The sequence below is a fragment of the Ranitomeya imitator genome, chromosome 5 (genome assembly GCF_032444005.1).
Source record: "Ranitomeya imitator isolate aRanImi1 chromosome 5, aRanImi1.pri, whole genome shotgun sequence".
Lineage (NCBI taxonomy): Eukaryota > Metazoa > Chordata > Amphibia > Anura > Dendrobatidae > Ranitomeya > Ranitomeya imitator.
In genome coordinates, this window is record NC_091286.1 from 655,044,852 (window position 1) to 655,058,364 (window position 13,513).

Below are 13,513 nucleotides of genomic sequence, written 5' to 3' on the forward strand. Positions count from 1 at the left end.
CTGAGGAGGAAGATGATGTGGAGTATCAACCGGAAGACACAGACAGTTCTGCTCAGTCTGATGAGGAGGTCACTGGTGTTGAAGCTGCTCCCGCTGAAAGATTCAAATCCAAAAGTGGCAAGATCAGTTGGAGCTCAGTACCTCCAGATGTATATGGCAGGGCACATGCTGCAAATGTCATAAAAATGACTCTGAGATTACAAGGTTTGCTGTGACAAGAGTAAGTGACATCAAGACATGTTTTGATCTGTTTATGCCATTGTCAATAAAAGAAGTCATTATTGCTATGACAAACCTTGAAGGAAAAAAAGTCCACGGCAACATGTGGAATGACCTTCATGATGATGTCCTGGATGCCTACATTGGTGTTCTTCTCCTTGCTGGAGTGTACAAATCCTGCAATGAGGCCACTGATAGTCTCTGGGACGCATCGACAGGCAGGAATATTTTCCGGGCAACAATGTCACTTCAAAAGTTTCAATTGATATCAAGAGTCCTCAGATTTGACAACAGAGACACCAGAACAAAATCTGACAAACTTGCTCCCATCAGGGATGTTTGGGATGTTTGGGAGAAATGGGTGCAGCTCCTTCCACTGATGTTCAACCCAGGGCCAGAGGTGACAGTAGACGAACGTTTTCTCCCTTTCCGCAGAAAATGCCCCTTCCGGCAATACATGCCAAGTAAGCCAGGCAAATACGGCATAAAAATCTGGGCAGCCTGTGATGCAAAAACTAGCTATGCATGGAATCTACAGATTTACACAGGCAAGTCTGCAAGAGGCATCCCTGAAAAAAACAAGGAAAACATGTAGTCCTCGATATGACTACTGGACTGCAGGGTCACAACATTACTTGTGACAATTTTTTTTACCAGCTATGACCTTGGACAAGAACTTCTCAGGAGGAAAATCACCATGGTGGGCACAGTGAAAAAACAAACAAACCTGAGCTGCCCGCTGAATTGTTGCAGATGAAGGACAGGGCTCCACTTTCCTCAAAGTTTGTTTTTACAGACACCACCACTGCTGTTTCATACTGCCCCAAAAAACGACTGAATGTGGTACTGATGTCCACACTTCACAAAGATGCAGCTCTGTCATCAGGAAGTGACAAAAAGCCCAGTATCATCCTGGACTATAACAAAAACAAAGGAGGAGTGGATAACCTGGACAAGCTGACTGCCACCTATACTTGCCAGCGAATGACTAGGAGATGGCCAATGGTTGTATTTTACAACATCCTTGATGTGTCATCATGCAATTCATTTGTGTTGTGGACCCACATTGACCAAGGATGGAATTCAAAGAAAAAAAACAAGCGGAGGCTGTTCCTTGAGGAACTAGGAAGATCCCTTGTCAAGGCACACATTGACCAAAGGGAACCAGTGCCCCGAGACCCAGCCGCTGCAGCCTTGGTCCGAAAACTCCAGAGCTCAACAAGTGCTTCGTCCACACCCACAGCAACACAAATGGCATCATCACCAGCATCCTCCTCAACCAGGCCTGCCTCAACATCAACCACAACAGCCACAACCCCAGTGAGACCACCTGATTCTAAAAGAAAGAGGTGTCAGGTCTGCCCTAGCAATAAGGACAGAAAGACAAACACATCGTGCTTTGCCTGCAAAAAAATACCTCTGCAAAGAACAGTGACACTTTTTGCCACACATGCATCTAAATACTAATGCATCTTAAAACTAGTACTTGATTTCTGTTGATTTGATTTGCTTGATTGTTATTTGTTTGTCCTAGAAAAGCTACTTTTTATTATTGCTATTAATGTTAATATAATTTTCATCTTTTATTTGTATTAAAGTTCTATAAAAATCTGTGTTTTGCCTTTTTCATAAAGTAGTTAGATATGGGTCAAAATTGACCCGTAACACCATAGATGTTACTAGAGTTAATAATATAAAATATATATGTATATATTTTTTTAATTTAAGAAATGTGTTCTAAAACCATTCAGTAATAGTCAGGTAATATAACAAACTTTTTTAAGTTTATAATATTCTCTTGAGGTTCATTTGACAATATTTTTATATTGAAAATGAAGGGTATGCTCTCAAATGAAAGGCCCAGGGGGTCACAACAAAAATATTAAAATCAATCCTTCCATGGATGAGAAACCCTAACAAGGTAACTAAGAGGATAGAAACAAATTGGATCACAAATAACTGTTTTTAGGGTATCCTAGGGGTGATTTAAGACACGGGTCAAAACTGACTTGTTAACATAAGAAAGAGTAAGAGAAAGCGAACACTAGAGGAAGGTTAAGAAAAACATGTATTTCTATGGGCGGAACATGAATCGCCCTGAGAATCTGCCTCCAGAGAAAATAAGAGGGTGTTACCAGTATGGAACACGTAATAACTGACAGTCTGCTCTCCTGATCTACATGTCTCACACTGGTAACCATCCTGTTAATTTATAATAGATCTCTGGGAGAATCTGCCTCTAGAGCTTGTCTGAACTTTTTAATGCTTCATCCAAAGATGCTGTCTAGTTGACTATGGGAAAAATAAGCTACACTTTGTCCAATCTACATTCACTCAATAACAGTAGGGTCACCTCACCACCTTCAACTTGACCCGGATTCTCAAAGCCTTTCACTTTGCCATCCATCTCATTGTTTATTTCGATCTAGTCCTGTCTAGTCCAGCCTCTCTCAGGTTTGAGCACACCAATCTGTCACCACAAATTTCCTCATTTTTGACTGTTCTACAACCTCGACAGACTTTTCAGGGCTAAGCACTCTAAGCTGATGTGGTATTCACATTTCGCCTTGCAGGCCCACCTCTTTCACAGGCAGACCTCAGTCTGCTGACTCACCATCTGCTCAATTGCTATATTTATCCACATTTTAGAAAACGTAATTCAATACATATAGACCCCGCGCCCAGGAACCTTGAACACCTCCAAAACAGCCATTTATGGGTGCAGTGTTGTGGTCTGGATTTGGCTGTTCAAAATCAAGACCATATTGAAGGATGCATGGCACATTCTTTAGGCCTTGCATAACAAGATAGACACTTTTGTTTTTTTTTTATTGGGGAACCATCATTGGTATTAACACTTGCTCCAATTATTGACCCATGTAAGCATGCTGCCAATCACCTGATGAATGATGATATTCTATGTGTACAGAATAATTGTATTAACGATGCACATATAATTCTGGTTGGCTTAGCTAAACAGACCATTAAAGAACTGCTGATTGACTCATCTAAATGGGTCATTAGTTCACTCTATACACTGCCAAACCTCCTCCTTATGGGTTCTCTTGTGCCCCCACATGACATTGTAATGGTGCTATACATTAGCATCACAAGCAGTGGCGTAGGAAGGGGGGTGCGGGGGGGGCGGTCCGCCCCGGGCGGCACAATGCTGGGGGCGGCCGGCGCTGCAGAAGAAGATAAAAAAAAAAAAAAAAAAAAAGACGCCCCTTTAAATCTTCGGGCGGCGCCGTCCGCCGCCACGACCAGGGCCAGCTCCCCCCACCCCCGGGTCCCGCCCCCGCCCCCGCCCTATACTCACCTCTCCTGGTTCCTGCGGCGCCGGCAGCTGCAGCGTCCTCTGACTCTGCGACGTCTCAGAGCAGAGGGCGCGATGATGTCACTACTGTGCGCGCCGCTCTGCCTCTCTGTCCTGAGCGTCGCAGAGCCGGAGAGACGCTGACTGCACCGGACCTGCGCTGGGAACGGGAGAGGTGAGGATTTTACTTTTTTTTTTTTTTCTTTATTTCTGACTGTCTGGGGCTGGGGCAATGCTGGAGACCATGGGGCAATGCTGGACACACTGGGGCAATACAGGAGACCATGGGGCAGATTGCTGGACACACTGGGGCAATACAGGAGACTATGGGGCAGATTGCTGGACACACTGGGGCAATACAGGAGACCATGGGGCAGATTGCTGGACACACTGGGGCAATACAGGAGACCATGGGGCAGATTGCTGGACACACTGGGGCAATACAGGAGACTATGGGGCAGATTGCTGGACACACTGGGGCAATACTGGAGACCATGGGGCAGAATGCTGGACACACTGGGGCAATACTGGAGACCTAGGGGCAGAATGCTGGACACACTGGGGCAATACTGGAGACCATGGGGCAGAATGCTGGACACACTGGGGCAATACTGGAGACCATGGGGCAGAATGCTGGACACACTGGGGCAGTACAGGAGACTATGGGGCAGATTGCTGGACACACTGGGGCAATACAGGAGACCAGGGGGCAGATTGCTGGACACACTGGGGCAATACAGGAGACTATGGGGCAGATTGCTGGACACACTGGGGCAATACTGGAGACCATGGGGCAGAATGCTGGACACACTGGGGCAATACTGGAGACCTAGGGGCAGAATGCTGGACACACTGGGGCAATACTGGAGACCATGGGGCAGAATGCTGGACACACTGGGGCAATACTGGAGACCATGGGGCAGAATGCTGGACACACTGGGGCAATACAGGAGACCATGGGGCAGATTGCTGGACACACTGGGGCAATACAGGAGACTATGGGGCAGATTGCTGGACACACTGGGGCAATACAGGAGACCATGGGGCAGAATGCTGGACACACTGGGGCAATACTGGAGACCATGGGGCAGAATGCTGGACACACTGGGGCAATACTGGAGACCATGGGGCAGAATGCTGGACACACTGGGGCAGTACAGGAGACTATGGGGCAGAATGCTGGACACTCTGAATACTGGAGACCATGGGGCAGATCTCAGGACACATTGAGGCAATGCTGGAGACCCTGGGGCAGACTTCTGGACATACTGGGGCAATACTGGAGACCATGGGGCAGATTGCTGGACACACCGGGGCAATACTGGAGACCATGGGGCAGAATGCTGGACACACTGGGGCAATACAGGAGACCATGGGGCAGATTGCTGGACACACTGGGGCAATACTGGAGACCATGGGGCAGAATGCTGGACACACTGGGGCAGTACAGGAGACTATGGGGCAGAATGCTGGACACACTGGGGCAATACTGGAGACCCTGGGGCAGATTACTGGACACACTGGGGCAATACTGGAGACCCTGGGGCAGATTTCTGGACACATTGAGGCAATGCTGGAGACCCTGGGGCAGACTTCTGGACACACTGGGGCAATGCTGGACACTGGGGCAGATTGCTGGACACACTGGGGGTAATATACTGGACACACTGGGGCAATGCTGGACACTGGGGGTAATATGCTGGACACACTGGGGCAGACTGCTGGACACACTGGGGAAAGGCTGGACACTGGGGCAGATTGCTGGACACACTGAGGGCAGATTGCTGGACACACTGGGGGTAATATGCTGGACATACTGGGGCAGATTGCTGGACACACTGGGGGTAATATGCTGGACACACTGGGGCAGATTGCTGGACAACATGGGGGTAATATGCTGGACACACTGGGGCAGATTGCTGGACAACATGGGGGTAATATGCTGGACACACTGGGGGCAGGACTTGAGGCATGGGCAGAATGTAGATACGGGGCATGATTGGAGACACGGGGCAGGATTGGATCATGGGGCAGGACGGATACGATGGAGGCTGGTGGGGCAGGATGGGGAGATCATATGGGGTAGAATGGATACTCATGAGGGCAGGATACGACAACATATGGCTGGAGCCAGGAATGAGATAAACGGGGCCAGGGTGGGGAATATTATTACCATAGGGGATAATTAAGGGATATTATTACTGCAGTGATGTATTTATTTTATTTTTTGAGTATACTGTTTTAAATGGGGGGGCGGTCCTGTTACTGTGCAGAGTGACACTAGATCACCTTTTTTTCTTCATGTGGTGTAATGTAGAAGTTGTGAAAAATTAAGTAATGTGTTCTGCAAGCGGAGCTCGAGATAACTGTGTTATTTCCTGCAGAAACGAGTCCTGGCTGGAAGGAATGATGGCGGTCTGTGCTGGATAAAAGATGAAGGACTTCACCTAGAGACGTCACTGGTGAGTCAGTGTTACCTATACACTGACACTATACACTGTATACTATATAGAGGTCCTGTGTATAATGTCACCAGTGATCTCTGTATTACCTCTACACAGACACTGCATACTAAGTACAGATCTCCTGTGAATACTGGCACTTATGGTGATAGTATTGTGGTTTTTTTTTTTATTACTGATCAGTATTGTAGTATTCAGTCACTATGTGGTGGTAATATGTGGTCTGGAAATGGTGCGGTGGTATTTGTCCCTTGTATGTAGTATTATTCGGTCACTATGTGGCCTGGTCATGGTGTGGTGGTATTAAGTCACAGGTGTGGCATGTGGGGGTGACACCATTAGGCCCAGTTTAAGTTCTACAAAACAGGAAAACCATTTTTGGTAACCTTTGTGTGTATTGAGCTGGGGGGGGGGGGGGGGCGCCAAACTCGGGAACAGCCCCGGGCGGCAAAAGCTCTAGCTACGCCTCTGATCACAAGTCTGTGTCCTGGTCCTAGCACCATGTTTTCCCAGCAACCAGCCAGTCCTCCGCAACTCATTTAGACATTAACAAATGTTTCCAGTTTCAATCACTGCATCATTCGAGGGATGGCTCTATACAGAATGGCCTCCCATTGTCCAAAGGCATTCTGCAGGGCATGGCCGCCCGTTGTCCAAAGGCGTTCTGCAGGACATGGCCGCTCAAGATCCAATGGCGTTCTGCAGGGTATGGCCACTCGTTGTCCAATGGCATTCTGCAGGGCATGGCAGCTCATGGTCCAATGGCGTTCTGTAGGGTATGGCCACCCGTTGTCCAATGGCATTCTGCAGGGCATGGCAGCTCATGGTCCAATGGTTCTCTTTAGGGCAAGGCTACCTCCCTGTTGTCCAATGTGTCTCCGCAGGGCATGGACACTCCCCTATTGTTCAATGTCTCTCTGCATGGCATAATGTTGTTTTCCTTATGTTAAAACCCTTTAATGCTCTTCCAGCATCGTTTCTGGCATCTCTAATGTCCCAGCATATTTATACCTTTTATTCTCCCTCATCGCTTTATTTTTAAGTCTGATCTACATAATTTACGTTTTGTTGGTATTTGCACTCAGAATAGCTGACAGTTTTATTGTGCTAATCCATTTTATCCTCCTGTGCCCTGCAAACCCTTCACAATAACCGGGGCCTTGCCAACGCAATGTGGAAATCGAACTGACAGTGGCAGGCTTCCAAAGCCAGCAGCTTGTGTTGGCTCTTTAAAGCCAGCCATTGAGTCAGCAGTAATGTGCATTAACAAGCGGGAGGCAGGAAAATGGATCACAAGTTCCCACTCATGAGAATGCAATATGTTTAATAGTCCTCCATGAACTGAGGTGTCTGTTTCTCTTGGAATGTTCTCTGTTTTGGAACTAAGAAGAAAGAGAGCTTCTTTTTCATTCATTTTATTTAGGAGTTTCGAGTTACCGTATCGGATCAAGAGGTTTCAGATTTAAATGCAGGATTACTATTCATAAAGTGCTACCATTTGAGGTATGGGGTATGATGTGGCTCGTGCTTCTTTAAGGTGACCAAGTGAAGTACTCATGGACAAGCTGCTGTTTCTGAACGCTCTGGCACCCTACAGGAAAATAGTGTCCCATATCCAGTGTGCTGTTAGGTGTGGGGCGCATCACACTCACTTGTGGGCCTTAGGCCTCCGCTGAATCCAGACTTGCCTCTTCAGGAACAGCCACACACAATCCAGGGGACACCAAGTCCTTTTCAACAGTCACTGAACAGTTCACAGTTCTTACAGTGGAACATGTGGGATAGGGCACAACAGGTTAGTGTCTTTCCCTCATGTACCGAACATAACTTCAGCCCTAGCACTCGTTCCCAATACATTACTCCTTTTCTTGCAGTCTCCACTACTTCTAGGAATTCCTCTCCATTAGAGTTGAACGACTTTTACTTTTTTAGGATCGAGTCGGGTTTCGCGAAACCCGACTTTGTCAAAAGGCGGGTCGGGTGAAATCGGCCAATTATTGCGAAAAGTTAAGGGCTGAACAAAACAAGAAGCCCAATGCAAGTCAATGGGGAATCAAAGTCGGCAGTGAGTGGAGGACAGCAAAATACCTACAGTGCCCATTTTAATGCCAAAAACATCAATTCTTATTACTTAAGCTTGTCAATCTTAATTTACTTTATAATAGTTGGGCATTGAAAACAGGGGGTCATTTGGCTAAAGTTGTGGGGCGGTAGAGCTGGCTCAAGATTTTCGTGGGCCCAGGAAACGCGGAATACTTACCTCTCCCTGCTCCACCGCCGTGACGTATTTCAACTTTGCAAGTGCTGTGATCCTGAGCAAGCAGGGGGGGCCCAATCGTTGCCATTGGCACTGGTACAGGGCCCCTCATAGTACGGCGATGTGTTTGACGGCGGGTGGCGCCTTCCACTGCCAGAGACACTTTTGCGTACTATGAGAGGCCCTGTGCCAGTGACGTCGCCAACGAGTATGCCCCCCCATCTGATGACGGAACCTGCACTTTCATCTGCACCTTCCTCTTTGTCCCCGTGTGAGGTGGTATAGTATGCGGGAAGGGGAACCTGACTTTCAACAGGGTCAGATTCTGGCTGTGTAGAGTGCAAGGGGAATGTAGTGGTCTGGGTCAATGTACCAGCAGACTCATCTAGCAGTGGCTGGGCAATGGGCAGGATGAGGAGGAAACACAGATATTGGCCCAAATAATAAAGTAGGCTAAATGCAGTTCAAAATTGGTAACAGGACTAAACAGGCGGCATAGCTAGGTACTGGGGTGGGCTCCTCTGCTGAGTAGCAGACAGTGGTAGTAGGTGCAAAGTATTAACTGGTCTAAATGGAGGCCAGGGCCCCTGTATATTTTAACTATCATCTATCATTTCAACAAACTTGTAATGGCAGTGCCATTTAAGGATTTTACACACAGACTACACAGTGGTGGGGCAGGGACAGGTAAGTTTTGCAAGTGGTAGAGCACAGTTCGAGCTGGGGGGAACACTCTCTCGTGGGCGGCAGTACTGGCACAGGGCCCCTCAAATTACGACGGTGTGTCTGACGTTGGTGCACCACCACCGTCAGAGACACTTCATTGTACTATGAGGGACCCTGTTCAAGTGGCGTCGCCCCAGAGTGGGCACACCCACCTGTCCAGGCAAACGGCACTCACACGGGTGCTTGCGCCAAGTTGTGACCACGGCCCTGTGGGGGAAGTCAGCCCATTTAGGGAGGTATACAAATGGCCTATGGTGGACATTCGGCACCTGCAAATGGCGGAATTGGAGCAGTCAGTAAGAGGAGGCCAAAAACAAGAATTTTTTCTGGCAAGCTACGTGTCAGCAGGGGAAGGTGGGGTAAAATAATTCGAAATCCATGAGTGGTTCATTTTAATGAAGGTTAGATCATCAACGTTTCGGGGAGCCAGACGTGTCCTTTTTTCGGTCAGTATTGAACCAGCAGCACTGAAGACTTTCTGATAGCACACTACCAGCTGGGCAAGCGAGCTCATGTAATGCATATTCTGCCAATTCGGGCCAGGTGTCTATTTTAGATGCCCAGTAATCAAAGGGGAATGACCTGTGAGGGAGAACATCGATAATGGCGGAATAATAGTTGGTAACCATACTGGACAAATGCTGTCTCCTGTCTGCGGTCATTGCAAAATCACTCCACAACCTGGTCATAAATCCCCTCTGTCCAACGCCACTTCAGCTTTGTGCACCTCTAACACCTCTGCCATGTTGCCCCCTACAGCTCGTGTGAGAACCAGCACCGCCGCTGTGTGCTGGGAATGCCTGAACCAAACGGTCTACAAAAGTTGCTTGTTTGGGACCAGAAACACATGGGCTACTTGCACATTGAACAAGTCTGTAGGAACCTGTTCACACCACAAAAAAACTTGAAGACACAAAAGAGCACAGTGAGGTCAAAAATACTCTTTTGTAAAAAAAAATCACAGTAATAAGCAAGTGCTTGTTCAATGTGCAAGTAGCCCATGTGTTTCTGGTTCTATAATTGTTCTCTTGTTTCTACAAGACTGGGGAGTCTATCACTCCTCTGTGGGTCATTTGCATTTAAGCTGTTCCATCCTGCATGTCCACATGGATATTCCTAATCTGAACCCTGCTTATTCAGGTACTATACAGATGACCAGGTTTTAAATACATCAGATAGGGATTATATACATTAGATAGGACTGCTCTATAAGGGTATACCTTGACTATTTGTGGAGCAGCTTAGTATACATTTTTTTGCAAAAAAAACATATCAACTAAATATCCTGTTTTTTTTTTCCATCTTTTGACAAGCACTTGCTTATTACTGTGATTTTTTTTTTACAGCAGAGTATTTTTGACCTCACTGTGCTCTTTTGTGTCTTCAAGAGTTGCTTGCTTGGTAGCCAATATTTGCTCAAGGTTCTCATGTGGCATAATATTTTGAAACTTTCCTTTATATCGTGGATCCAGGAGGCAGGCCAACCAGTAATCGTCATCGGTCATCATTTTGATAATGCCCCTCTTTAGGATACGCAAGGCATACTCAGCCATGTGGGCCAATGTTCCAGGAGTCAATTGACTGCTTGTGCTGGGTTGAGGAGCACTGTCTTGCAAATCAACATCACTTGTGTCCCGCAAAAACCCTGTACCTGACCTTGCAACGCCACAAGTTTCTATTGCCCCCTGTGAAGCATCGTCCTCCCATAAATATTCATCCCCATCCTCCTCCTCCTCCTCCTCTTCGTCCGCCACCGCGTCCAGGAGAGTTCCCCTAGCAGACAATGGCTGAATGTCATCAAGGCTTCCCTCCTCCTCAGCCGCAGACGCCTGCTCCTTAATGTGCGTCAAACTTTGCATCAGCAGACGCATTAGTGGGATGCTCATGCTTATGATGGAGTCGTCTGCACTTACCAGCCGTGTGCATTCCTCAAAACACTGAAGGACTTGACAGAGGTCTTGGAGCTTCGACCACTGCACACCATACAACTCCATGTCTGCCATCCAACTGCCTGCCCGTGTATGTGTATCCTCCCACAAATTAATTACAGCACGCCTCTGTTCGCACAGCTTCTGAACCATATGCAGTGTGGAGTTCCACCTTGTTGCAACATCGATTACTCTATAATTATTATTATAATGTTGGCTGGTATCTTCGGATAATTTTTGAGGAAGCACTGCACCACCAGGTTCAAGGTGTGAGCCAGGCAAGGAATGTGTTTCAGTTCTGAAAAGGCTATGGCAGCCATAAAATTCCTTCCGTTATCACTGACTACCTTGCCTGCCTCAAGATGTACACTGCCCAGCCATGACTGAGTTTGTTGCTGTAAGTACTCGGCCAGTACTTCCGCGGTGTCTGTTGTCGCCCAAACACTTCATTTGTAGCACAGCCTGCTGACGCTTACCACTAGCTGTTCGATAATGGGACACCTCTTGTGCAACACTGGCAGCTGTGGATGGAGTGGTCATGTGACTGTGGACGAGCTTTCGCTTCTGGAGGAGGAGGGGTGATGAACGCCTACAGCCAACTGTTTCCTAGACCATGGGCTAGGCAGAACTGTCCCACTGTGGCTGTCCCCTGTGGACCCTGCATCCACCACATTAACTCAGTGTGCCGTGATGGACACGTAACATCCCTGGCCATGCCTACTGGTCCATGCATCTGTTGTGAGGTGAGGTGCACCTTCCTACTAACTGACTGCCTCAGTGCATGGACAATGCGGTCTTTGACATGCTGGTGGAGGGCTGGGATGGCTTTTCTCGCAAAGAAGTGTCGACTGGGTAGGTCATAGCGTGGTACTGCGTAGGCCATCAGGGCTTTGAAAGCTTCACTTTCAACCAACCGGTAGGGCATCATCTCTAACGAGATTAGTCTAGCAATGTGGGCATTCAAACCCTGTGTACGTGGATGAGAGGATGAGTACTTTCTTTTCCTAACGAGAGTCTCTTGTAGGGTGAGCTGGTCTGGAGAGGTGCACATGGTGGAACTAGGGGTGGTGGTGGACATGGCGGACTGAGAGGGTTGGTGATGGTATTCTCGATGTTGGCCTACATACAGTGATTCCTACCAATAACCTTGTGATTTCCTGACTGCTTTGGCCATGCGACGATACCTCCACATTTGCTGCTGGTGCTGTCCTAACCGGTGGGCTTACAGTGAGGGAAGCATTGTAGCGTTGCTGACTACCTTCATTCTGAGCAGGTGCACCAATGGTAAGGGACGTTTGGTAGTTAGGAGCATCCAATGACGACTCTCTGCTTTTATATTTGGAACTTTCTGAAGCGGAGGCGAAAGAGCTAGAGGCTGAGTCAGCAAGGAAAGCCCAAACTTTTTCCTGCTGCTCTGGCTTTAAAAGCAGTTTTCCTACTCCCAGATAAGGGAGCCTTTGAGGCCTTGTGTAGCCAGAAAATGACACTGGCTCAACACCTCCAGCCTTAGGTGCTATTGTGCTTTTGCCACTACCACCAGATGCACCACGACCACCATCAGTACCAGCTCGCAACCACCGCCCACGGCCTCTTCCACTTGACTTCCTCATTTTTTGAAAAATCTAACCAAAATAACAACCATTATATGGTACTGTAAAACAAGGTAGAAGGTGCATATAAATGTGTAGAGATTTTAAATCTCCTTTTTTTTGGGAGACTGAAGAAAAAATCAGGCCCTGTGCAAAAAACAACACAATGTAAGTGGCACAAAGTGGCTGGCTAATATCACAGAAACTAAGAGGACTGAAATATATCCACTTTGTGATAATTTGAATCTCACTTTTTTTGGGGGGGAGACTAAACCAAACCTCAGGCCCTGTGCATAAAACAACACATTGTAAGTGGCAGAAAGTGGCTGGAAGATATATGAAAAAATACAAGGACTGTAGTACAATTTCAATCTGTCTACAATGATCTTAGAACAAGTATGGCAGCAATAAAAATGACTGCTGCACACAAAAGTGTGGACAAATAAACAAGATAACTGTGCAGAAAGGAGCAACAGGATTTATGCTTTTAAAAAAGCAGTTGGTTTGCACAGCGGCATGCAAACAGCAATGCAGCTATCAGGGAGCCTTATAAGGCAGCCTAATAAGCTACAGAGCTGATGCACAAAAATCTAGCCTCCAGTGTCCCTGCAAACAAAAGGTGTTGGACAGTGGAAATCGCTACAGCACAAGCAGTTTCGAGGTTAATCTTCCCTCCCTATCTATATCCCTTCTTCTGATGAAGCTGCAGCAACCTCTCCCTATGCTACGATCGGCAGAAGTAAGATGGCGGTTGGCGTGCACGCCCCTTTATAGCACCTGTGATGCTGCAGAACGCAAGCCAATCACTGTTATGCCCTTCTCTAAGATGGTGGGAACCGAGACCTATGTCATCATGCTGCCCACACTCTGCATCCTCCTTCATTGGCTGAAAAATGACGCTGAACACATCATGCGAAACGCGACTTTGGCGCGAAGATCGCCAACCTCATGGCTGATCCAACACTAAGGTCGGGTTTCATGAAACCCGACTTTGCCGAAAGTCGGCGATTTTTGAA

At 47.4% G+C, this 13,513-nt stretch overlaps 1 protein-coding gene across 1 annotated transcript in view; it reads left to right on the top strand.

Annotated features, from left to right (window-relative positions):
• EVA1A (eva-1 homolog A, regulator of programmed cell death) overlaps positions 1 to 13,513 on the top strand; it is a 99,705-nt gene that overhangs the window by 46,970 nt on the left and 39,222 nt on the right. The gene's annotated exons all lie outside the window — the stretch shown is intronic.